This window comes from Adiantum capillus-veneris, chromosome 13 (assembly GCF_014529385.1).
Source record: "Adiantum capillus-veneris isolate H3 chromosome 13, ASM1452938v2, whole genome shotgun sequence".
Taxonomy (NCBI): Eukaryota; Viridiplantae; Streptophyta; class Polypodiopsida; order Polypodiales; family Pteridaceae; genus Adiantum; species Adiantum capillus-veneris.
Window position 1 is genome coordinate 61,603,188 of NC_140943.1, and position 24,699 is coordinate 61,627,886.

The following is a 24,699-nucleotide window of genomic DNA, read 5'->3' on the forward strand; positions in this document are numbered from 1 at the left end:
TCTTTATGGACAGGACTGCTTAGCACCACTGAACTTCTCAGATCCAACCATTAGGGTAGAAGCCTCTAGAAAGATGTTAGAAGATATGGAAGCACAGACTAGAGCTATTTGCCAGGACATTCAGGCTGCTCAGGATAGACAGAAGCACTATGCAGATAAGAACCGTTTGGAAAGGACTTTCAAAGAAGGGGATAAAGTTTTTCTGCGAGTCCGACCAAAGAAAAGAAACTTGTCACTAGGCAGATATAAGAAGCTCAACCCAAGGTACTGTGGACCATTCGAGATCATTAAGGTTGTGAGTGACCAAGCCTACAAGCTAAAGTTACCCGCAAACTTGAAGGTTCATGATGTGTTCCACGTCAACTTACTCAAACCCTATATTCCTAACCCTGATCAATTTTTGGACACAGATCAGATAGTCATGCCAGCACAAGGAGTTCTCGAGCTCCAACCTGACTATGTACTTGAAACAAGGGAAAGGAAATTACGCAACAGAACTATCACAGAGCATCTAGTAAAGTGGAAGGATTACCCTGAAGAAGATGCAACTTGGGAGGACGAACCAACGCTCATAAAAGACTACCCAAACACATTCTTGAGATGAGGACATCTCAATTTTTCACGTTGGGGAGGTTGTAAGGTCTCTGATCCGATCAAAAAGAGCACCCTTGTACCATGAAATGAATATAATGGAATAACTTACTATTTTTAGCAGTTTTGTAAATTCTGTCAGTGCCATGATGTTTAGAATGTTTTAAAGCTTCGAAATGTGAATTAAAATAATTTTTGTAAAAAAATTCCAAAAATAGCAAGTTTTTGGTCTTGATCGTCTCGAAAAACTGCACCCGTACCCCAAATTTGGAAAAAATGCATTTTCGGACCCCGAGGGCTGCTAAATATGGCAGGTACTCGAGCCAGTACGTCTTAATTAGAGCTTCGTATAGCAATTTTCGGCATCAAAATCCGACTCGTATGACCCGTTTTAGCCAAGAACCAAATTTCCTAAAAATTGTCCGGGGAGGTACCGGGGGCCCGAGGCTGTATGGGAACAAGTTCCAGCCCACTCCATACCAGCTTTAGCAGCTAGGGGGCGCCCTCTTGCCTTGTGGGAGTCCTGGGGAAGCTGCCAAGCCAGTAAATTAGTCTCAGAACCAGTTAACCAAGCCAACCTGACACTTGGTGGGTAGGGAACTGGACTTGCCATGCTTAACTGGAGAAGCTCCCAGATGCATTTAGCAACCCAGGTCAATTTTTAGCTTGTAGGAGCCTATTTAAAGACCTGCACACACACACACACACACACACACACACACACACACACACACACACACTTATACTCATACACACACACACACAGTGCATACACACACTGGGAAGGTGCTGTCGGTTTACACACCTTTTGAAGGAGAAGCAAGGTGCTGCCGAATTCTCGTCTCAAGAAGCTCGATTAGATCAAAAAATCGAGAAGATTATCAGCCCTTAATCACGGTAACCACGGTTTAATTAATGCTTTTTGCAAATTCTTTCCATTACCATCTAAATTCCTCGTCTATTATGCTTATTCCTAATCGTAATTCTCTAGAATTACTCTCTAAATTCTCTTTAACCATATTCTATTATGTAATCATCATTCCATAGCTGAATTATCATTCATTCATCATTCTCGATTAATGATTAGTGTATAATTATTAGAATTTTCTCTCTCTAGGCGGCATAGAAATTAGTCGATAAGCTAGTAATTGTGTAGATTTAAGAGAATCACTTTTTCTATCACCCATTAGTACTGTAACTAAATTAAATTCATTTCCTTTATGCATTAAGGTGTAATTAAGGAAAAATTAATCTGTTATTAAGTCTCTACGAGTTGACTTTCCTCACACATATGCATAAGATAAATCTGCATCATCTAGTTGCTAGGAAAGAGATTAATCATACTTAATTCATCTCTCTGGTAATTCCATTAGTGAAATCCTATTATTCTTAATCATGTAAGCCGAGTAAAAATGATCATGTTTTAGAACGTGTATCGAGAAAAAGAGCATATTCCTTTCTAGGTGGATTTTCAGGATATAATCAGCTTGCCATTGCGCCAGAGGATCAACACAAAACAGCTTTTGCAACGGAGTGGGGAATTTATGCGTATTGAGTTATGCCGTTTGGTTTAACTAATGCTCCCGCAACATTCCAAAGTCTGCTGACTCATGCTTTCAAAGAGTACTTGAGGTTGTTTCTAGAAATATACATGGATGATTTGTGTGTACACTCTCTTCTGAGAGATGAGCATCTAGAACACCTAAGAAAGGTATTCGAGAAATGTAGGACATATCGCATTTGTCTCAATCCTGAGAAGTGTGTGTTTATGGTCCGACAAGGCAGAATTCTGGGACATATTGTCTCACATAACGGAATATCCAAACCACGGATATGGAAAAGATAAAAGTAATAGTGGATATGCCTAGACCTGCCAACGGGAAACAAGTGTAGAGCTTTATGGGACATTGTGGATATTATAGACGATTCATTTACATGTACGCTATAATAGGCCAACCACTTTACAGACTAATAGTGAAATACGAATGGACAGAGGAGTGTGAGGAATCCTTCAAGAAACTAAAAGAGGCACTCATCACTGCTCCAGTGTTGAAATCACCAGATTGGGAGAAGATATTCCATGTGCATATAGATGCTTCGGCATATGCAATAGGATGCATCCTGGCTCAGCCAGAAGAAGGAAACATGGATTTTCCAATCTGCTATGCTAGTCGAAAGCTCAACAATGCTGAGAGGAATTACACAACAACGGAGCAAGAGGGATTAGGAATGATTTATGCTGTGAAGAAATTTTAGCATTATCTTCTAGCCAATAAGTTTGTGTTTTTCACAGATCATCAAGCCTTGCTCTACCTAGTGAACAAACCATGCAATACGAGACGGATAGCAAGGTGGTTCATCATCTTATTAGAATTCTACTTCACGGTAGTAGTAAAGAAAGGAAAGACACATCTCAGAGCTGATCACCTTTCAAGGTTGACGAATGGAGAAGACCCTATAGGTGTAGATGACGACATGCCGGATGCGTACTTATTAAACATAGAAATGATACCAAAGTGTTCTCAAGATGTTGTTAATCTATTAACCTATGGAGGAGAGTTTGATAGAAAAGGATACAACCAAAAACAAGTTATTATTCAACAATCCAAAAATCTTCAGTTGATTGCAGGAAGGTTGTATCACTTAGGAACCGATAAAATTCTAAGGTTATGCATCAATTCTGAAGAATATAACATATATCTGCGAGAAGCACATGTTCACAAATGTGCATTTCATTGTGCAAGAAGGAACATGTACAGGAATCTGTTACAACTGGGAGTCTACTGGCCAGGAATGAAAGACAGTGTTCATGAATATGTCACGGTATGTATTACATGTTCATCAAAACCGCCAACTGAGTATTCAACATTGTATTAGATAATGATCGCTCCTGAATGGAGTCATTATATTGTTGAATATCTCACAAATAGAACTTTTCCAGAGGGAACCTCAAAAGTGCGTCAGAGAGATGTACAAACAGAAGCGCGAGATTACGCTTTAATAGGAAATCAACTCTATAAGAGAGGAAAGGACAACAAGCTTAGGATATGTGCATCAGAGTCAGAGTATGTGATAATCCTAGAGCAGGCTCATGGAGGAGTAGGTGGAGGCCATTCCTCAGGTGATAAGATATCAAAAATTATCTTAGCTGCAGGAATATGGTGGCTGACATTACACATGGATACTAAGGAATATGTAAAACGATGTGATGATTGTCAGCAGACAAAAGTACCATTGAAAAGAGATGATATTCCGCTTAGACAAGAGCCTTTGCAAAATGGGGGATTGATTATGTTGGACCTATCTCACCTCCAGCATATAGGACTCATGCACAGTACATCATTGTGGCGACAGACTATCTAACAAAGTGGGTTGAGGCAAAAGCAACTCAAAAAGCCAATGCCAGGACCACGGCACAATTTTTGTAGGAATATTTCTTTGTACGATATGGATTACCAATAGAAATTGTGAGTGATCGAGGCACACACTTCATAAATGAAGTGTTAGAGATCCTTCTAGATGAATTCATGGTAATACATTGCAAATCAGGTCCATATCATCCACAAGCCAATGGACAAGCTGAAGCGACGAACAAAACCATATGCACGGTCCTTACAAAGATTTTATCTGAGTCGAGAACTGATTGGGACCAGAGATTGCATTCGACATTATGGGCGTATAGGGTAGCATATAAAACATCGATAGGAACGACCCCGTACAACATGGTTTTTGGTTTGAATGCTAGTTTACCAATAGAATTTTCAATTCCAATGCTGAGAGTAGCTAAGGAATTAGAGTGGACAGGACATGAGCTTTTAGATACAATAAAGGACCTTGAAAAGCTAGATGAGCTTCGCTTAAAATCAGTGGCTTCAATCTACGCTTAGAAAAGGTGACAAAAAGAGTTCTTTGATAAGCATGTACAAACTAAAGAGTTTAAGATTGGGGACTTTGTCCTAGTATACACTCTAAAATAGCATGCAAAAAAACTTAAAAAGCGAGGAATGGGACCACTTGTGATTAAAGATCTATCACCAAGCGGGGCCGTCAAGCTTGCTACATTAGACGGAGAAGAAATGCCAAGCTGGATTAGTGGATGCAGATTGAAGAAGTATCATTTGCCACTAACCCAGGACATGCTTCTCAAAATACATCAAGATAAACTACGACTTTAGAAAAAGAAAAAGACTGTTGAAGAAGCGCAAGCGGAAGCAAAAGAAAGAATGGAGAAAAGAAGACTTCTGCGTCAGCGAAAACACAATGAAGGAGCCTTACAAATAAACACAGTCAGTGTATTAGAAATGGGTGAAGACAAAGTAGAGCCCATCATAGAGGTCAAAGTGGGGCCAAACCAGATTAAAGCCAGAGCACTATTGGATTCAGGAGCACAAGCTAACCTGCTTTCAGTCAGTTTCTACAAACAGTTGAAACACGACACTAAACTGCAAACTGCCAAACAGGAGTTGAAGAGTTATTTAGCACACTCAATTAAGGCAATCGGATGCATAGTACTACACGTACAGATAAATCAATATGTGTATCCACATATGTTTTATTTGGTTGAAGACAAAGCTATGCAACATCCGTTGTTACTAGGACAACCATGGCAAAAGCAGTACAATGCGATGATTAATTGGAGCTCAAATTCAGTTAACATCAAATATGAGGAGGAAAGTCAATCCATTCCGTTCTCCAAAGCAACCGTATAGGTGCTTGCCGAAGAATCTAATGAATAGGGTAAACGACCTAAAGAGGTGAAGAAGGAGCGATGGCAACCAAAAGCCACTTCTACACAACCGGAATGCTCCTCAAAGAAGAAATCTCAGATATGGGTAGAGAAGACAGAAACGCACAGCTCAACCTTGGATAAAGACAGACTCAAAAGTTGGTATGGAAGCCAAAGAAGGTTGTGCCTGAGAGAACAAAGGTGGAAAACAAAGTCTTCAACACCAGACAACAGAGTGATTTCAGACAGCCAAATTCAGTGAAACTGATCTGGATTCCAAAGAAGTTGATGACAGCACAAAGCCATAGCAAGGAAATTTGGATTCCAAAGATTTGTAAACAGGAACTCCCTTCAGTACAATCAATAGAGAATCCTCAGTATTCAAGGATAGAGACATCACAACCTAAAGTCAAGCAAATTTGGGTAGCAAAGAGTTTGTGGCAAGCACAGGCAAATCGGAAGCAGATTCGGATTATCAAAAAGGACACAAAGGTAAACAAGAACCCAGGTACTGATTCTACAACACCAGTGCTATAGACAACCCAAAATGTTGCCAAAAAGCCTGACAATCAAACAAAGAGCGGCATTATTGTAAATATTGCTATTTCATCGCTCTTCAATTGAATTCACCAGGCATGACCACAACAACTACAATGCTTCACCCTAAGACACTTCATAGTCGTCCGGGAGGACTCAGACTAGGAGGGGGGAGGTATACAGGTATACAGGAACTACAAGCAATAAGGACAAAGAAAATGATATTACGAGGGCAGTGTCTTACATGATTTCAAATTTTTTATGTTTGATTACGGATATTGATAATATTTACGCCCTTATATACTTTGTTTTGCTATAATAAGAGATCAAATGATGAATTTGAGTCTCTAAGTTTGTAAATACGACTAAATATGCGCGTTTTTGGAGCCAAAAAGTGGTAATCCAAGCCGAGAAACCACAAATAAGTGTATATACATATACACGAGGTTACCAGCTAATTATGGTGTATTTTTGGATTTTTTTGGTTTCAATTTGCTATTTTCCTTTATTTTTTAAGAAAATTAGTATTTTCTTAATAAAAGTAAAAGAAAAATTAAAAAACAGGTGAAACGAGATCAGAAAAAAGAAAAGAATAGATGGTGATTATCCTAATGACAAGAGCAACCCATGGTAAAAATTGGGCACAATTCGGAAAAAGTTGCGGAAAGCCCGAAATGGAAGAATTTTGGCAAAGTGGACAAATTTCTCAGAAACAGGTCAAACAGAGTCCACATTGAGAATTTCAAATCCTAAAGTGCATTTCACGATGAGATAGGAGCACATGTCAAATTTGGTAACAAGTGAGCCGGGAAGTCCAGAGTTAAGTATTTTTGACTTCACTTACAAGCTCATTTGCACTATTACCCACTTGGAGAGAGCAAAGAGCACACAGGAGCATTCAACCTTCTATAGCCTTCTACAACCGCTACAAGAGCTCAGAGGACTCCAGATATGAGAGGTAGACTCATTGCCATAAGCTTTTGATGCTTATCACTAACTTTTGTCGCGAAAACTAACCAAAACAAAGAAACAAGAGCAGACGGGAAATGGGTGGAATGCTAGGTAGAGGCACAACTGCCTAACCAAACCATGCAAGAACCAATAGGTGGCTTACCCTAGTGTAGAAGATGAGTTCCTAACTCTCAAAGTACGAGAAAGACCAACTGAAAAAACCCTAGGTCAATAGAGCCTGCAAGCGGCAAACAGGAAAAAGTTGTCGAAATGACACAAACTTCACAAGAAGCTTGACAACATCAAGGACAATGCAACCATGGAGTATCTCCAGGTTTGGACCACCAAAAGTGGGTCAAAACAACCGATTCAGCAGATACACAAAGCGTCATTTTGGCATAATGGCCAAAATTGACGACCGACTGCCATGAAACTTCACAAGCAACTTCAAATAGTCATCAATGACACACGTGTACAAGGAAAACCCAAAAGAAATCCATTTCACTTACCAATGGTGAAAAAGACGCTTTCGAGCAATCAAATGGCTAAAGGTGGAAAAGAAGGAACCAAAGTCGAATCCAACCACATAGACTACTTCCCAACACCTAAAATGAGCTCGGGATGCAATTCTCGAGGAGAAAGGTCGAGGAAAATCAACTCCAACACCAAAAGACGACATCGGAGACTGAAATTCCTACAAAGGGGGATTTTAACTAAACTGATGATTTTTAAGGTTGAAAACCAGTTAGCAAGGCTTAGGGCACTAGCACAAACCATGCTTTGCACAAAAAAACACTTTTTTTATCAAGAATAGACATCATACACGTATGATGTCTCATAGCATGATTTTCAAATCATCTTGAACACATGAATGCATAGCCTCTTTCTATATGCTAACAACATCAAATGTACAAAGTATCATGAGATTTGGAGTTGAAAAGCCAATTGGAAACTAAAAAGACACAAAGTAGGGCAAAAAACTGACTTATGGCCCTAAATTTGCCAAAATAGCTCCAAACTCAATGAAACTTTGTAGGGATGTTGTTCAACACATGCACAAGCTATCTGGAACCAAAAAGTACCATTTTGGCCAAAAAGACATCATACGCGTATGATGTCACTTTGCACATACAGAGCCAAAATTGATCATTTTTCATCATATATCCATTATATATATCAAATACATGCCACATATGGAGTTTGGTACCATTTGGTCAAGGGGATCACTCTATTAGCCCAATCAGCAAAAAATCCTCTGTTTAAAGCCTGATCTTGCCAAAATTCATCATACTCAACTTCAAGTCCAGTTCTGAGTACACACAGTCCTTTACTATCATATGAGGAGCCCACAGAACCAATCTCATGCAAAATTGACACAAAAGACATCATACGCGTATGATGTCTCCAGAGCCAATTTTAGTCCAAACTATACCCAAATTTCATAAAATCATTGTCTAAGCCCATATAAAGCCAAATCCAAGTTTACAATGCAAAATGGTTCAATTTTACCCAAAAAGACATCATACGCGTATGATGTCTCACTACTTGATTTTTGCATTTCAAGTTGCAACCACCATACAGAAGTGATCTACATGCCATTTAGAGCCAACCACCAAGTTTCATCCAATTTGGATCACAAAATCCAATTCCCTCTCAATATCTTGCAAAGAGCCTGACCAGGACTAACCAGGACTAAAATGACCATAACTTGACCAAATGGGACCCAAATTCAAATCCAGGCATATAGAATGGATGTATGCACTATCAGCTACAAGCACAACCAATATCAAGCCATTTTGACACAAAAGACATCATACGCGTATGATGTCTCCAGCATGATTTTGCACCCAAATGTCATATTTTTCCATATGCATTGCATCCTTAGGCCCTGAATAGCTTATGTTTCAATTTTTAAGTCATTTGGATAGTTAAAAGCTTAATTTTGGCTTTCAGTACTGAAAAAGACGCTAACTTCTGAAATTGGAGTTACAGGATCCATGGATTCAGGGAAGTCATCAGCAAAGAGAAAGAGACCGACACTCAGGGAATCAATAGCAGAAGCCGAGCTCAAGCCCACAAAGACTTGGATAGAAGAAGTGGTGTTAGAAGAACAGGGGATAAAGATATACCAAGGTACTTTCAGAGACCCACGGGGACAAACAGTGGATATGCTAATGATTCCCCAAGAACTTGTGGACTACAGCAGAACGGAGGAGATAAGCAGATACCTGGAAAGGGCAAATCTCCGCAGTTTTTTTACTTCCAGACCATCAGGAGTAGATGCTCAAAGAGTGTATGAGTTGGTAACCACCATACAGAAAGACGGAATGGCTACACTCACAGCCTGGGACGGGGAAAAAGTTGAAGTGATTATCACTCCTCAGCTCATTGCAGATGCTCTGAAGCTGCACAACAAAGGAAGCTCAGTCAGAGAAAGACGAGAAGCTATAGAAGTGTATGGGCCAAAGAAGCAAAATGTCACCTATGAAGACATGGCAGATCCGAGAGCGGCAAAGCTTTGCCGGCTCTACAACCAATTCTTACACATATGCAGCAAAAGGCCACAAAAGTATACCACACCACCACATGCCATTGCCACAACCATCACTTGGGCAATAAAGAGCAACATCCCGAAGGAAGTCAATTATGCTCAGCACATTCATGAGCAAGTAATTGCTTTGCAGAACGAGAAGCCAAAGTACATTGGGGGAGTCGAAGTGTTGACTAAGATAGCTTATGAAGCTATCAGAGCAAGGGACCAATGGCCAAAGGTTCCCTCGCAAAACCAATGGCTAAAAGAGATAGATGAAGATGAAGACCAACCAGAGGTCACCAAGAGAGTGTCAACAAGGGCAAGGCGGAAGCTAGAGATTGTTTCCGAGCCAAAAGAAAAAGCAGACGAGCCCCTCAAGAAGAAGAAAAAGAAGAAACCCGCTCCCAAGCAAACTAAGAGCCAGAAAGCCGCTAGAATGGAGAGGCTGATTGAACAGTTTAGAGCCGAGCGAGCTTTAAAAGGAGATTTTGAGGAAAAGTGGGTACCAGACCTAACTAAAGTCGAAGCCAGCTCAACCAGACCCCATATTGATCAGTACGATCAATATATCAAGGCTTATGAAGAATCAGAAGCTATATTGGAGCAGCAACCAGTAGAGCCATACGCCGAAGCAGAAGTTTAGCACATTAAAGCTAAATTAAAAGGAGGTGACAAGGGCAAGAGCAAGGTAGAAGATTCTAGTCCTGAAGGAGAGGAAAAGATAGTGGAGGAAACAACTACTGAAGTGGAGGTGGATGTGCCAGAAAAGCCCAAAATACAGCAAGAGGAGAAGGCAACGGATCCAATTCAAATGAAGAAAGAGAAATATGTGTATGGCCCTCAAAGTTGTGTATGGCATTACCTTAACATAGGAGGAACAGAGAGGAAAGGAGAAGAGGACCAAGAATCGATTCGACAGAGAGTGGAGGTTGGTACCTGAGAAGGCAGAGGATGAGCTAGAAGAGGAGGATGAGCTCGAAGATGAGGATGAAAGAGATATCCAGAAAGTGCATCAACTGTTGCAGCAGATCAAAGCCCAATCAAAGACAATGAGGGATAGCAAAGAAGAAGCGGAAAAGAGAGAAGAGGAGATGGAAAAAAAATATGAGAGTGCACTAGAAGAATCAGAGTAACTCAAGGCATCTCTCCTGGAAGCAGAAAATGAAAGAGATGGACTAATCCTCCAACTTGCTGATGCTTCAAGAGAGGTGGCCAATGCTCAAGAAGCCAAAGAAATAATTAATGAGGAATTGGAAGCTGCAAAGGACGAGCTATTGAGCTACAAGAAAGGATGGAGCTGCAGGATAGAACAATCCTAAGGCTTAGATCCACACCAAGAGCTAGCAGAGCAGGAGTAGAGCCAAAGGGAGCAATAATCCCCGGTCTGGAAGATCAAATCCGGAGCTTGCAAAGAGAATTGCAGCTAGAGCAAGTGCAGAGATTGCACATTGTAGAGGGCTCATTGGCTACAGAAGAACGACTGACATCATAGACCCAAGCACTGAGAGCAGAGAATGAGGCCCTCTGAAAGCAGCTCCAAGATTTGCAAGACAAGGTGAAAAAAGATACAGAGGATCAGCAAGAAGAAACAGGTGGGGCAGCCGTGGAGCTTCCAGAGACTGGGAAGCCACAAAAAGTGAAGATCCAGCCCCTGCACAAGACGAGACCGCAACATCAAGACTTACCAAGGATGAAGAAAAAAGATTGCACGAGCAGATAAAGAAGGCAACAGAGGAGAGTGCAAAGGTGGCCATGGAGTGGGAAAGAAGACTCTTGTTCTCCATTGGACTTCAAGGGGTGGATACTAAGGTGCTGTAAGAACAATGGATGCAACCTACATTGTCCCTTCCTCTACTAAAGTTTGAAGTGTTGAAGACAAAGAAAAGGATAGAAGAAGAGCAGTATGTCGCGCTATACGAAGGCGGCATCACAAAAGAGGAAGAATCAAAGAAGATAGTAGACTACCAGCCGAGATGGAGGAAAGGGTGGTTGACAAAGTATCCAACCTACCTAATCTATTTGGTGGAGGCACCCAAGGAAGTTAGAGAAGATGCAACATTCTGTCCAGTGCCACGAGTCAAGAGTTGGCAAGAACATGACAGAATCACAGCAAAGAAGCAGAATTGGCTTAATTACCCCAGGATGCCAGGGCCCAAGGTGGGAGAGAGAATAAGTAAGGCCTACATGGTGAAAACCCTAACAGGCACCATTAAGCTCTTTACTGGCCCTCCTGACCTTTCGTGTCAAATGCTCAAAAAGATTTGCAGAACATTATTGGCTTGCATTGAAGTGTTCGCGCCGGATAAAGCTACCAGCTCAACATTGTTGTCAACGGCAGACACAGTCACAGATATGATGTATGATCTAGCCTTGTAGCCATCTCCAAAAGTATTACACCTCTTTTATCAGAGAATCATGTTTATGCCAAGTTTCCACATGTAGGCCTTTGAGGAGGCATTCTATACTGGTTTCTTTACTCATGAAAGTAAGATATTCGGCCCTACACTGACCATTGGAAACCTGAGATACGAGTCACATCTTCAGATGCTGAAATCGACGGGACTCCACTAAAGACAAAGCAAGGATGTCATGTCAGGGACAAAATGAACGCGGAGGGGGGGAGTGTTGAGCGAAGGACTACACCTATAATTTTTTTTCTCACACTTGTTGAAGATGATGAAACAGGAAACAAAAGGAAGACAGCAACTCAGAGTAGGAAGAAGATGGAGAAGGAGAAGACACAGAGCTTGTGTACGAGATCTCTGTAGTCTGTCTCTCAGTATTAGAATAATTAGAGTATATACAAACTCAGAGCTACAAAGCTTATATGAAACCCTAAGAGATAAGGTGTCCTTTCACACCGGATGTCCAGGGGGAAAAACCCAGTGGGAGAAAAGTGCCCCTGGTGAAGCGCGTATACACACTAACACTACTACATGTCTACAAATCCCCCCTGTAGTGATAGTGTGAATCCGTACAAGGTAGCAGATCATCATGTGTATGAGAGTAAGCCCAAAGCTTTTCGGAAAGCTTCAAACTTTTCTCGTGGTAACGCCTTCGTAAATAGATCTGCAATGTTATCGTGTGTAGGACAATAAGTTAGTGTGATCTCCCTTGCATGTAGCCTTTCCCTGACATAGTGGTAGTGAACCTCTATGTGCTTTGTTCTTGCATGAAATACTGGATTCCTTGCAACTGCCATAGCACTCTGACTGTCATTGAAAATGGTAGTGGGTGCCTGTTGACACTCACAAAGATCTGCCAATAACTTGCGTATCCATACACAATCAACTGTTGCCATGAAAGCTGCCCTGTACTCAGCTTCACAAGTTGATGTAGCCACTGTGGGTTGCTTCTTGCTTAGCCAAGATATACATGCATTTCCCAAGAAAAAACAATTGCCACTTGTGGAATGTCGTGTGTCAAAATCACCAGCCCAATCTGAATCGCTTGTAACCAAGAAGCTGCATAGAATTGTGCTTTCCATACATATCCCCCCTTGGAAAGAACATGGCAAGATTAGGGGTACCTGAAAGGTAACTAAGTATGTGCTTCACAGCCTGCCAATGATGCATACCTGGGCTGTGCATAAATCTGCTTGCTTGTGAAACCCCAAATTGAATGTCTGGACGAGTGTTGCCTGCCAAATATATCAAGCAACCAACCGCTGCTGCATAAGTATGTACATCAAAAGGTTCTCCAGCATCATGCATGCTCAACTTTGATCCAGTTTCTACGGGTGTAGAGATTGGTTTACAATTTTGCATACCAAACTTGTCCAAAATTTTATGCAAATATTTTGCCTGCAACATGTATATGCCATCCTCTGATTGCACAAACTGAATACCCAAGTAATAATGTAGCAAACTAAGATCAGACATCTCAAAGGTTTTTCTCAAAGCATCTTTAAACGCTTCAATTTCATCTGCATTATTGCCTGTAAGAAGCATATCATCCACATAAAGTGTTAGCATAATGAGAACTCCATCTCTCTTTTTGACATACAAAGTACTTTCTGTTGGACTATTCTGAAATCCCTGGCCAATCAAATAAGTATGTATCTTCTCATACCATGCTCTTGGAGCCTGTTTGAGACCATACAAAGCTTTACGCAATCTACATACCTTTTTCTCTTGACCTTTTACAACAAAACCACTTGGTTGACTTACATAAACTTCTTCCTGCAAATCACCATTCAAAAAAGCAGTTTTGATATCCAACTGATGCACTTTCCAACCATGATGAGGAGCAATTGCAACTAGTGATCTAACTGTGGATGCATGAGAAGTAGGAGCAAAGGTTTCATCATAATCTATGCCTTTCTGTTGCGCATAGCCTTTTGCCACAAGCCTTGCTTTGTACCTGTCAACAGTACCATCTTGTTTCCTTTTTACCTTAAAAACCCACTTTGTACCAATAGGCTTTTTACCTGTAGGCAAGTCCACTAGATCCCATGTATGATTCTTACGAATAGAATCAATTTCTTGCTGCATAGCATCTTTCCACTGAACACAATCTAAAGCTTGTTCAAATGAATCAGGCTCATCTGCATCACAAAGAGTGCTAAAGCAAGCCAAATCTACTTGCTCTCTTCCAAAAGTAGTACCAGCACGTGTTTTTCGTGGCAACGGTGCATCCAACTTGCTATCCTGCAAAGTTTTCTGAACCCATTTAGGCAAGGTTCTTTCTTCCCTGAGAACTTCTTGCTCTTCACGCACAATTTCCTCTACATCATGAGGTGTCACATGCTGATCAAAAGATTGATCAAGATTATCAACCTGTTATGATTCTTGATTCTCCACAAAAGAAGGAAGCAAACCTTCAAATACATCATGTGTCTGCATATGAGGTACATCAAAAGCAACCATAGGTTGAGCAGTAGTTTCTGCAAAAATTACATCACGACTTTAAAAAATCTTGTTTGTAGCAGGATTGTAAAGTCTATAACCTTTACTTCCACTATTGTACCCCACAAATATACATTTGATTGCCTTATCATCAAGCTTCCCACGTAACTGCTGAGGGATGTGAGCATAAGCAAGACAACCAAAAACACGAAGATAACTGACTGAAGGTTTTCTATCATACCAAGCTTCATATGGAGTAATGGTTTTCAAGGCACGAGTAGGACACCTGTTCAAAACATGTGCTGCACAAGCAACTGCCTCCATCCATAGCTTATGAGGCAAACTCATAGCCTTGAGCATACATCTAGCCGTCTCCATTAAAGACCTGTTCTTCCTTTCTGCAACACCATTCTGTTGTGGTGTGTATGGCATAGTGCATTGGTGTTTAATGCCTTTCTTTCCCAAAAAATCCTTAAATGCACCTGACATGTATTCACCTCCTCGATCGGTACGAAGAGTCTGTACTTTGCAACCTGTTTCATTTTCAACCATGGCGACATAATGTTGAAAAACTGCAAACACATCTGACTTTGCTTTGAGTGGATACACCCAACAAAACCTGGAAAAGTCATCAATGAAGGTCACAAAATAAAGGCTGTTTCCTATAGATGGCGTCCTCATAGGACCACATACATCACTGTGTACAAGCTGCAACTTTCGTGTCGCTCTAACTGAACCATCCTGCGAAAATGAAAATCTGTGCATCTTTCCAAGAACGCAACCTTCACATACATGTCTTGGTGGCATCTCCAATAAAGACAAATCATGCACCATATTATGACGTTGTAAAGTCATCAAACTGCCATAACCAACATGCCCAAATCTAGCATGCCACAACTCAACATCCTGCATGGCTTGAGTCTTTGTTTCTGCAATACATACCTGAATCTTCTTTTCATAACGATCTAGCACAAATAGTCCATTTTCCAGCGTACCTGTAGTGATAAGAGAATAACCATTCTCTCGATCTCGTACAACACATCTGTCATCCTCAAAAATGACCCGAAGACCATTTTTTGCAAGAGAGGATACAGAAAACAAATTCTTCTTGATCCCTGGAACATATAAGACATCTGGCAAGCATAAATCTGAACCATCTGAAATGGTAATCAAAATCTTACCAACGCCTTTGATTGGATAAGAAGCATTATTTGCACATGTCACCTTCTTTCCTGCTAGAGCTGCATCCAATGAACAAAACAAATCCTTCCTTGAAGTAATATGCCTGGATGCACCACTATCAAAGTACCAAATCATTTGTGTCTTGTCAACACTGTAAGCAGAAAAATCTGAACATACTACAAAAGCATAAGAATCCTGCACAAAGTTTGCAGACTCTTCTTTAGCTGTAGAAGAATCACCAGAAGCTGAAACAACCAAACTTGACTCTTTTTTCTTTTCTTTAGCAATTCGCTTTTTACACTCACTAATGTGGTGACCAGGTTTCTTGCAGTAGTGACATTTACCTTTCTTCTTGGACTTGTCGGAATCACCTTTAGACTTCTCTGAAGATTGTCCTGCACTAGACTTGGAGTGATGAGCACTCTCTTTACCCTTGTTTTTGTTCTGTACAACAAGAGCATGATCCATACCATCCACCTGTAAAGACTTGTTCTTACGTGATTGATCCTCCTGCAATAGCAAAGCCACTAACTCTTCAAAATGAAGAGGGTCAGGATTAGCTCGCAAAGACAGAGTCAAAGAAGTTTGAAAAGTCAAATAAGATGGTGGTAGTGAATTGAGTGTTTTGGAAACCAAGTCCTTCTCTGGAATCACTTCATCAATGCTAAGCAATTGCTCTTTAAGATCCCTGATTTTTGTAAGATGCTCGACAATATCGTCACCTTCGTCCATCTGTATTTTCTCAAGTTGTTTCTTCAAAAACTCTATTCTGGCAGCGTTTCTTCCTCCAAACATAGCTTGCAGAGTGTTCCAAGCATCCTCAGAAGTTCTGCAAGATCTGATATGTGGTGTGATTGTCCTCTTTATGGTTAAGGCAATCACAGCCATAGCCTGTGCATCTTTAGTATCCCATCTCTTTTGCTCTGGAGTGACTTGTGAGGGTCCTGCACCAACAGCTGCACCACGACTAGGTGTGGCAGGTGCAATGCTACCTGGACGAACTTCATCTCCAGATATATAATCCCACAATCCTTTACCAACCAAAACATTTTTGGCCATAAAAGACCAAAGAGAATAGTTGGTACCATCCAATTTGTCTTCGGATGTAAACACACCAAAAATCTCTTTCTCCGTAGATTGAGCCATACTGTAGATGCACACAAGAGAGCAAAAGAACCTCCAAGAGATTCACAAATCTCCTCTCCAATCCAAGCAAAACTCTACACAAAATCTCAACACAAAGCTAAGACAAGCTGCTTCCCAAAAGAACTGTTTACCTTAAGAAAATCTGTCATAAAGCACACCCTCTTGATCTAAACGCCTCCGAAAAGTAACTTCTGCTACGCTGCTCAGAACAAAATTCTGAGGGCTCAAACGGCTTCGAAAGTGGGGTAAAACCCCAGTTCGCCTGCTCAAAATACTCCCGGAACGTCGAGGATGCTCCCACGAGCAAATTTTCCAAAAACTGCGATTGCGCGCGCGGACGCGAAAACGCAAGTAGAGGCTCTGGAAATCACCAAGCTCTGATACCAATTGTTGAAGATGATGAAACAGGAAACAGAAGGAAGACAGCAACTCAGAGTAGGAAGAAGATGGAGAAGGAGAAGACACAGAGCTTGTGTACGAGATCTCTGTAGTCTCTCTCTTTGTTATTAGAATAATAATATATATACAAACTCAGAGCAACAAAGCTTATATGAAACCCTAAGAGATAAGGTGTCCTTTCACACCGGATGTCCAGGGGGAAAAACCCAGTGGGAGAAAAGTGCCCCCGGTGAAGCGCGTATACACACTAACACTACTACATGTCTACAACACTCATATTTTTGTAAACACTTATTGTAATAAATGTCTTTCCGACATTTCATTTTTTGATGGAGCCGATTCATTGTAATTAGCAAGACTCAATTGAGTTTCCAGCTTGTATTCCCCAAGTAGTTTCACCTGCTTATGTAATTAGATTAGAGATGTGTTCACACCTCCAAGGCTGAGGTATAAGAGCCAATTATTGTAAACCTAAGGACAATTTTTTGAATCATTAATCAAGATAAGTTTTGAAGCTCCATGACTGTGTGTGTGTGTGTGTGTGTGTGTGTGTGTGTGTGTGTGTGTGTGTGTGTGAGAGAGAGAGAGAGAGAGAGAGAGAGAGAGAGTCTATCCTCTTGCTATGAGAGCTATGGAGCCGCCATTGGAGAAGAAACACCGCCATTGTGTTAGCAACGGCGAGAGCTACGCACTGATACCAAGTGTGCGTGCATTCGACTTCTACGCGAGGTGAGCTCCCACGAGCTTCTATGTGAGTTTTCTCCCTACCTGTGTGTCAGAATTGAGCGTGCCATATATCTATAAAACCGCAGCGAGTAGAGCTACACATTAGTATCATCGGAGTCGAAATTTGGTCACTTGAATTTTTTTGGCCTATCTTCATACGCGTTTACCGCATGGAGTGGTTACAGGTTGAGATTATATTGTAGATTCATAGGGTATTGTCCTTACCTAGTGTAGAGACTCCCCTTTGAGTTTGGGCTGATTCGATGACTTTAGATCATGTTTCGGATAGCATTTTTTGTGGGACGGATTTTAGTCATTTGCGTATTTGAGAACTTAGGTTTGATTTCCTTGGTAGTGATTGTCATTAGAAGGTCGAGTAGGTGATTTGACACCCACCTATTTTTTTCCATGCGCCTGTGGGTCAAGCTCTGTCCTCGTCTGACATTCTTGTTTGTCGATTGAGTTCTCGCTATCATAGCCACCGCTAGCGGCGTAACCGCCCAACACTTAGTTGAGAGATGTTGGTGTTGTGCAAGATTGGGGCAAGGGCACAATTTGTGTGTATGGCAGGAAGGGTAAAAAAAGGGTGTTTGATATGCCTACCAAACAACCTATGGAACTAGAAAATGTGAGTGAGAATGATGACTCTAAAGTTACCAGTGAAGACAGTTGTAAAGATTCAGAAAGTAGCGCTGCTTCTAGTTCTAGTGATGAGGGTGAAGTGTCATTCTTGTTGTTGGATGAGGAGAAGAGGGAAGTGGTTGAAATGTTGCAAGTGTGAGGGAATATAAATGCTTCAAGCCATTTAGAGCAACTTGAAGAGTTGATGCAACCTAAACAGGAATTGCCTGTGAAAAGAGAGTTGATTCAAAATATGCTAAGTATTGATTTGACGCAAGGAGAAAGAAGGGAGTACTTAAAAATATTGGACAGGTTTCTATATCTTTTCATCACTTCATATTAGGAAATAAGTTGTTTCTTGGGGATACAATAGAAAGCCAATACGATAGAAATTAAGAAGGATGGGTAAGGATAAAATGAATGCTTTAAAGGAATAAATGGATAAACTCTTAAACGAAGGGTCCATTGTGCCAATTGATAATGATGAATGGGTGAGCCGTATAGTGGTTACTCCAAAGAAAGATGGGTGTTGGAGAGATTGTGTTGATTACAAGCCATTAAATGCGGTGACCAAGAAAGATCCTTACCCTTTGGCTTTCATTGATCAACTTTTAGATGCAGTGGCTTGCTTTCAAAGATACAATGTTTTTGATGGTTATTCATTATATTTTTAGCTTATCCTTGCTCCGGAAGATTGGAAAGGGACTGCCTTATCATGCCATGGGGTTGTTTCTACTTTTGCGGCCTTTCTTTTGGGTTGACAAATGGGCCTGGAGCTTTTGAAAGGAAAGTGGACTGGGTCCTTACCCCGTTCCTTGGGAATTTTGTCAAAGGATTCATAGATGATTTTTGTTTATACAGTTCAAGGAAAGAGCATGTTCAAAAGCTTGAAATGACTTTTGCAAGGTATGATGAATGCGGGGGTCAATTGAACCCTAAGAAGTTTCATTTGGTGCAGCCAAGAGTGAAACTTCTTGGGCATGTGATTTCAGAAAATGGGATAGAAGCAGATCCAGAGAAAGTGGAGGCTTTGTTGTTACTGTCATCTCCAAATGATACTAGACAGTTGGAACATTCATACTAGAGGTTAAATATATGTCTCGCTTCATACCTTTGGCATCACAACTATTGTATCCATTGCATCAAGCAGTTAAGAATGATCCCTTGGAGTGGTCTCATGACTGATGATGTTCTTAATAGAGTCAAAGAGGTTTTGACTACACTACCCATTATGGAATCTCCTGACTGGAAAAAGGAGTTTTATGTTAACCCATCAGTGGGAGATGATGCTATTGGGGCTATGTTGTTGCAAAAGGGAAAGGAATCTTAGTATATGAAGCCTGTTCATTATGCTAGCAAAGTGAAGACTCCTCATAAAAGACATTTTTTTGAAATTGAATTGGTGACGACCATTTTGGTTTATCCTTGCACACGATTCAAACACTACTTTTGCTGCAAAATTCATTCACCTTTGTCACCAGTTATTCATTGCTTCCCCAGCTATTCAATAATTCAAATATATCAAAAACAATGATGAAATGGGTTATTGAACTTTAGGAGTTTCATTTCAACTTTTTAGTGGAAGAGAGTATTTGAGCTACCCTGGAAGACTTACTCACTTATAAAGACACTCTTGTTTTGGTTAAAGAAGAGGTGGTGCAAAAGAAGAAAGTCAAGACTCTTGCCATCTCTGATGCTTCACTGTTATACTTCAATGGTTCTTATCGTAGAAGTCATGATGCTGCTTCAGGAGGCCTTGTTATTTATGATGCACAAGGGAATCTTATAAGAAATCAAGGGTTGGAACTTGATGAAAAAAGTAACAATGAAGCAGAGTACATGGCTCTTGAAGGTGGTTTGCACATTTGCTTACAGTTGGGAATTAGACGCTTGCAAATCAAAGGAGATGTCTTGTTGGTCGTGAAGCAAGTATTCGGAGTATGAAAGAATAAGAATCCTAAACTGAAGACTTTATGCTTCTAAGTGAAATCATTGCTCCAAAAGTTTGCAGCATATTGAGAGGTCTCAAAATGAAGAAGCTCATGATGCTGCCCAAGAAATGATCACTTGTGTGTTTGTGCTAAAGGGAAATGCCCCTTTATATAATGGGAGGGAATTGTTATCAAAAGAGATGGATTTTTTGTTCACAGATGTCCTACATGAAGGTTTATCATCCTCCAAAAATTATGCGTTTATAAGAAAAGCCATGAAATATAAAATGATTGATGATGTGCTTTACATGAAAGGAAGTGATTTGGTTTTGCGTTGTGTGCCCTGGAAAGAGGAAATCTACAAGATTTTGGAAGAAAATCATGAGGGATCTTGTGGAGGCCATTTTTCCATGAAGATCATGTTGCATAAAATTTTGCAAGAATGTTTTGTATGGCCAAGCATTCAAAGGGATGTTAATCGTTGGTGCAAGTCGTGTTTGCCTTGCCAGAAGATGGGAAAGAGAATTGTGAAGCCCAAATTGCGACAAACAATTCTAGCTTTTGATGTGTTCGGAAAATTGTGTCTTGATGCTATTGGAACCCTTACCTATGACTAGCAAAAGAAATGCTTACATTTTGACAGCAGTGAATTATTTGTCACAATGGGTAGAAGCCAAGGCTGTCAAACAGATTACCAGTAAGGAGATGGGGAAATTTATTTATGAGCATATATGCTGCAAATTTGGTGTTCCCTTAGAGCTACTTTCTAATAGAGGACCAGGATTTAGAGGAGAGCTGTTTGATTCCTTATGCGAGAAGCTCAATATAAAGCAGACGTACAATTCTCATTATTATTCACAATGCAATGGTCTCAATGAGAGGTTCAATGGAGAGTTGGTAAAGATCTTGACAAAGATGACCTAGACACATGGAAAGACTTGGGATTCAAAGTTGCCTTGTGCATTATGGGCCTATAGAACTGCTATCAAAACGAGCACAGGATTTTCTCCTTACCACTTCGTTTATGGCAAGGAAGCTTTATTGAGCCAATTGAAGTGGAAATTCTTGCACTTAAGTTGTTGTCATTGGGAGATGAAGAGAAAACAAATGTATAGCAAAAAATATTATTGGATTTACAATGTTTGCAATTGGACAAAGTTTTAGCTTTGAACTACTATGAGGAGCTATCAAAGAAGGCTTAGCTAAAAGCCAATTAATGTGTGGAGGGTAAGAAAATTGAAAAGGGTGATTTGGTGTTGCGATACAATAGTAAGTTTGACAATACCTTTCAGAAGAAGTTTCAAATCAAATGGGAAGGTCCTTTTACTGTCGTGAATAAGTTTGATAATGGCACATATCAGTTGGCTGATTTGAGTGGTGCACAACATAAATATCATGTTAATGGTTATAGATTGAAGAAGTATATGTCACGTCTAATGACAATTGTGACGGATGAGATGCTATCAATAGCGGAAGACAATGTGGAAACATCTGAGGATGTAGATGAGGTTTGTAGGGATGAGATGCAGCAGTTGTTCACCTTAAGAACCTCTGCTTGTCATGAATGATCAAGCACGGAAGGGAAGGCTGGCAAGCTATGTCAGTCATTTTTTGGATGAGCATAAAGTCATCAAGTCATGCCAAAAATCTTGCCCACTAGCCTCATAGATATGTTTGTACATAGCCCTGCAAGTTTTGGAAGTGGCCCTGTAAAAATCCATGTACAAAGGCATAATTTTTCCAATCTTCAATGCTGATTTTTTAGGTTGTTTGAGTCCCCAAAACATGGTTTTTTTATAGGTATTTTCAGCCATGCTTTAAAGCTCGTGAATTGGACTTGTACATCATGAGTTATGAGCATCCGAAGAAGCGGGCGGTCTCAACTTAAAAGGTGATAGTGGGTGCATGTGACAAGGGAAATTGGGACAACTTGGGGTTCTAAGATTAGAAATGCTGAAGTTTTATATTTTTGGAGATAGCCGAGGTGATGGGCTTTGAGCTGTGTATTATGGTGCGTCATTAACTAATCGGAGCAGCAGGTTATGCCTCGAGGAAAATTTTCTGAGAAGTCCTCCTGCTTAGGGAGAAGCTGAGAACTAATGGAAAGTTGGGAAGCTTGAGGAGATTTCCATGTGTCATGTGGATTATCCCACATGGAAAGAGGAAAAGGGAAAGTGGGGGTATCAAAGGTGAGAGGACCTCTCTCAAGGCTTGGCTATGGGGGCTCATGGGCTCATGGGGAGGGAGATGGCGCATTTTTCCTGTTCATATGCCTAGACAGGAACCTGGACACTTTTTTTTGGTCCCCGACCACTTGCCCCCACCCCATTCCTTGGTCAAAGGGTCATCGACAACTCATTTTTCACCCAAAAAAGGCCAAAATTGAACCAATTGAAAGGTTCCTCGAGAGAGAGCCTTGGCGGCTAAGAAGAGAGAGGAAAACATTGGGGATAAAATATAAGAAAGCCCCCATTTTAATAACTGTAACACCTGCACAACTCCCAGAGAGCTCATTTTTTAGCAAGAAATAGTGCACCCCCAACTTCAGGTGGCCATAACTCTTTGATCCTTCATATGTTTTTTGTCTATGGATACTCCACGAACATTTTCACAAGACGAGCTTCGCCATGATGTCCCTTGTTTCTCTTAATTTTGAGTGTGTTCCATGCTTGAAGGGTTTTTCATAAATCTATACAGGTGTTTACCACAGGTGTTTTTGGCCGTGCAATAGTTCTTCCTTCCGATGGTGTGGCTCATGCAAGGCTCTAGAGGCATTCATTTTCCTTCTTTTTTGCACGCTAACAACATTAAGATAAATACAAAAGATACAAGATATAGCTTAAACTTGAAGAGAGATGGAAAATTGTATGTTCCTTTGTCTCCTCATCTAGTTTTTCGGAATAAGTGCAACTTGGTAGCTTAAAGAATTTTAAGATTATCATAATCGATTCTACATGTCGCTATGTGCAAAATTGACATGAATAGAGAGTTGTCTTAGAATGAATACATGTAGAGAAGGCAAGGCGAGATTTGACAAGGTTTTTCTCCTATGTGCTATGGTCCTTTGAGTAGACGTGTGCTTGTGAATTTCCAAGGGAGAATAAGCATTTTGGTTGGGGTTTGCTAACAGGGATTTTGGTATATTTTTGGTGTTGTCGGTGACTATCTAGGCACAAATGGTGTGTGTGTGTGTGTGTGTGTGTGTGTGTGTGTGTGTGTGTGATGGAGATGGTTAGGCGTAGGGGGGCGGGACAATCGCGCCAAAGATGTGGCCGCCGTAGAGAGGAAGCGAGACAAAGAGAGAGAGATTCTATTAATGCTTCAAATTGGAGAGAAATGAAATGATTTATTAGGGGCGTTTGCACGTTTATAGTGTACTCAAACCCCAACAGACAAACACAGCATGATTGACCCCTCTAATTACTAGCTGAGCAATCACATAATTAACCTAGCTTGCACCCAAATGCTAATTCTCCATGTTTTGGAGGAGTTTAGGTGAGTGAGGGAGGGGGTTTTACCCCAGTTTGGGTAGGTTGAAAGAGGAGATCATTTGATGCTTCAAAATAATCGGCAATTTTTGCAAATTTTCACTATTTTCTTAAATTTTTCAAACAATTTTTCTCCTTCTTTCCCTCCTTTCGACCAGTTGTTTTGATTTTTTGACTGGCTCAAGACTAAGCTAATGCACACTTTTCCCGAACATTGAGATGGAGACACACACACACACACACACATAGTGGAGAGAGAGAGAGAGAGAGAGAGACAGAGAGAGAGAGAAGGGGGAGGGAGACTCATTTCAATGCTTCAAATTTTGAAGTTGATTGCCACAACAGAGAAATGAGATTATATATTACTGTATTCAAGAGGCCAAAATGACCTGTGAGACAAAACCATTCAAATTGGTGAATTTGATACCATGTTTAAGTACAAATAAATTATAAAAAGAAACTAGAAATGCTACTAGCTGGAACTGAGATGTAAGGTCCCCAATCCCACCGACACCAAAAACGGGATGGTACCATTGAAAGGTCTCTAGGCCTACTAAGTCAGACTCCTTTAACAAGAAACATTCCAGGGAATTCACCCTTACCATTGACAATGGTTTAGGTTTATAGCCCTAGAAAGAGACCTAGTCCTGTCTCGCAGTGGAAACGGGACCATAAAAAAAATTTCCGGCCCTATAACTTCATCATTTAAATTTTGGTTTCCTTAGCCAACTCTTTTTTCCCCCTAACATATGTGAGGGCACAGCCGTTGGTGGATTCCTCTTCCAAGTGAAGAACATTCTAAACGTTTTAGTGCGTGGGAATAGATAGTTACATGACTAATCAGGTCCACCCGTCCATGATTGACAACCTTAGTCAATCCCCACTTACCACCCCGCACTCACACATGATTTCTGTGTTGTTTAATTGCTACCACATTCTTTTCACAATTCAAACAATGATTCCTTTTTAACTTTCACACTGCATTTCATTAAAACAACCTTTGAAAACAGTATTGAAGACA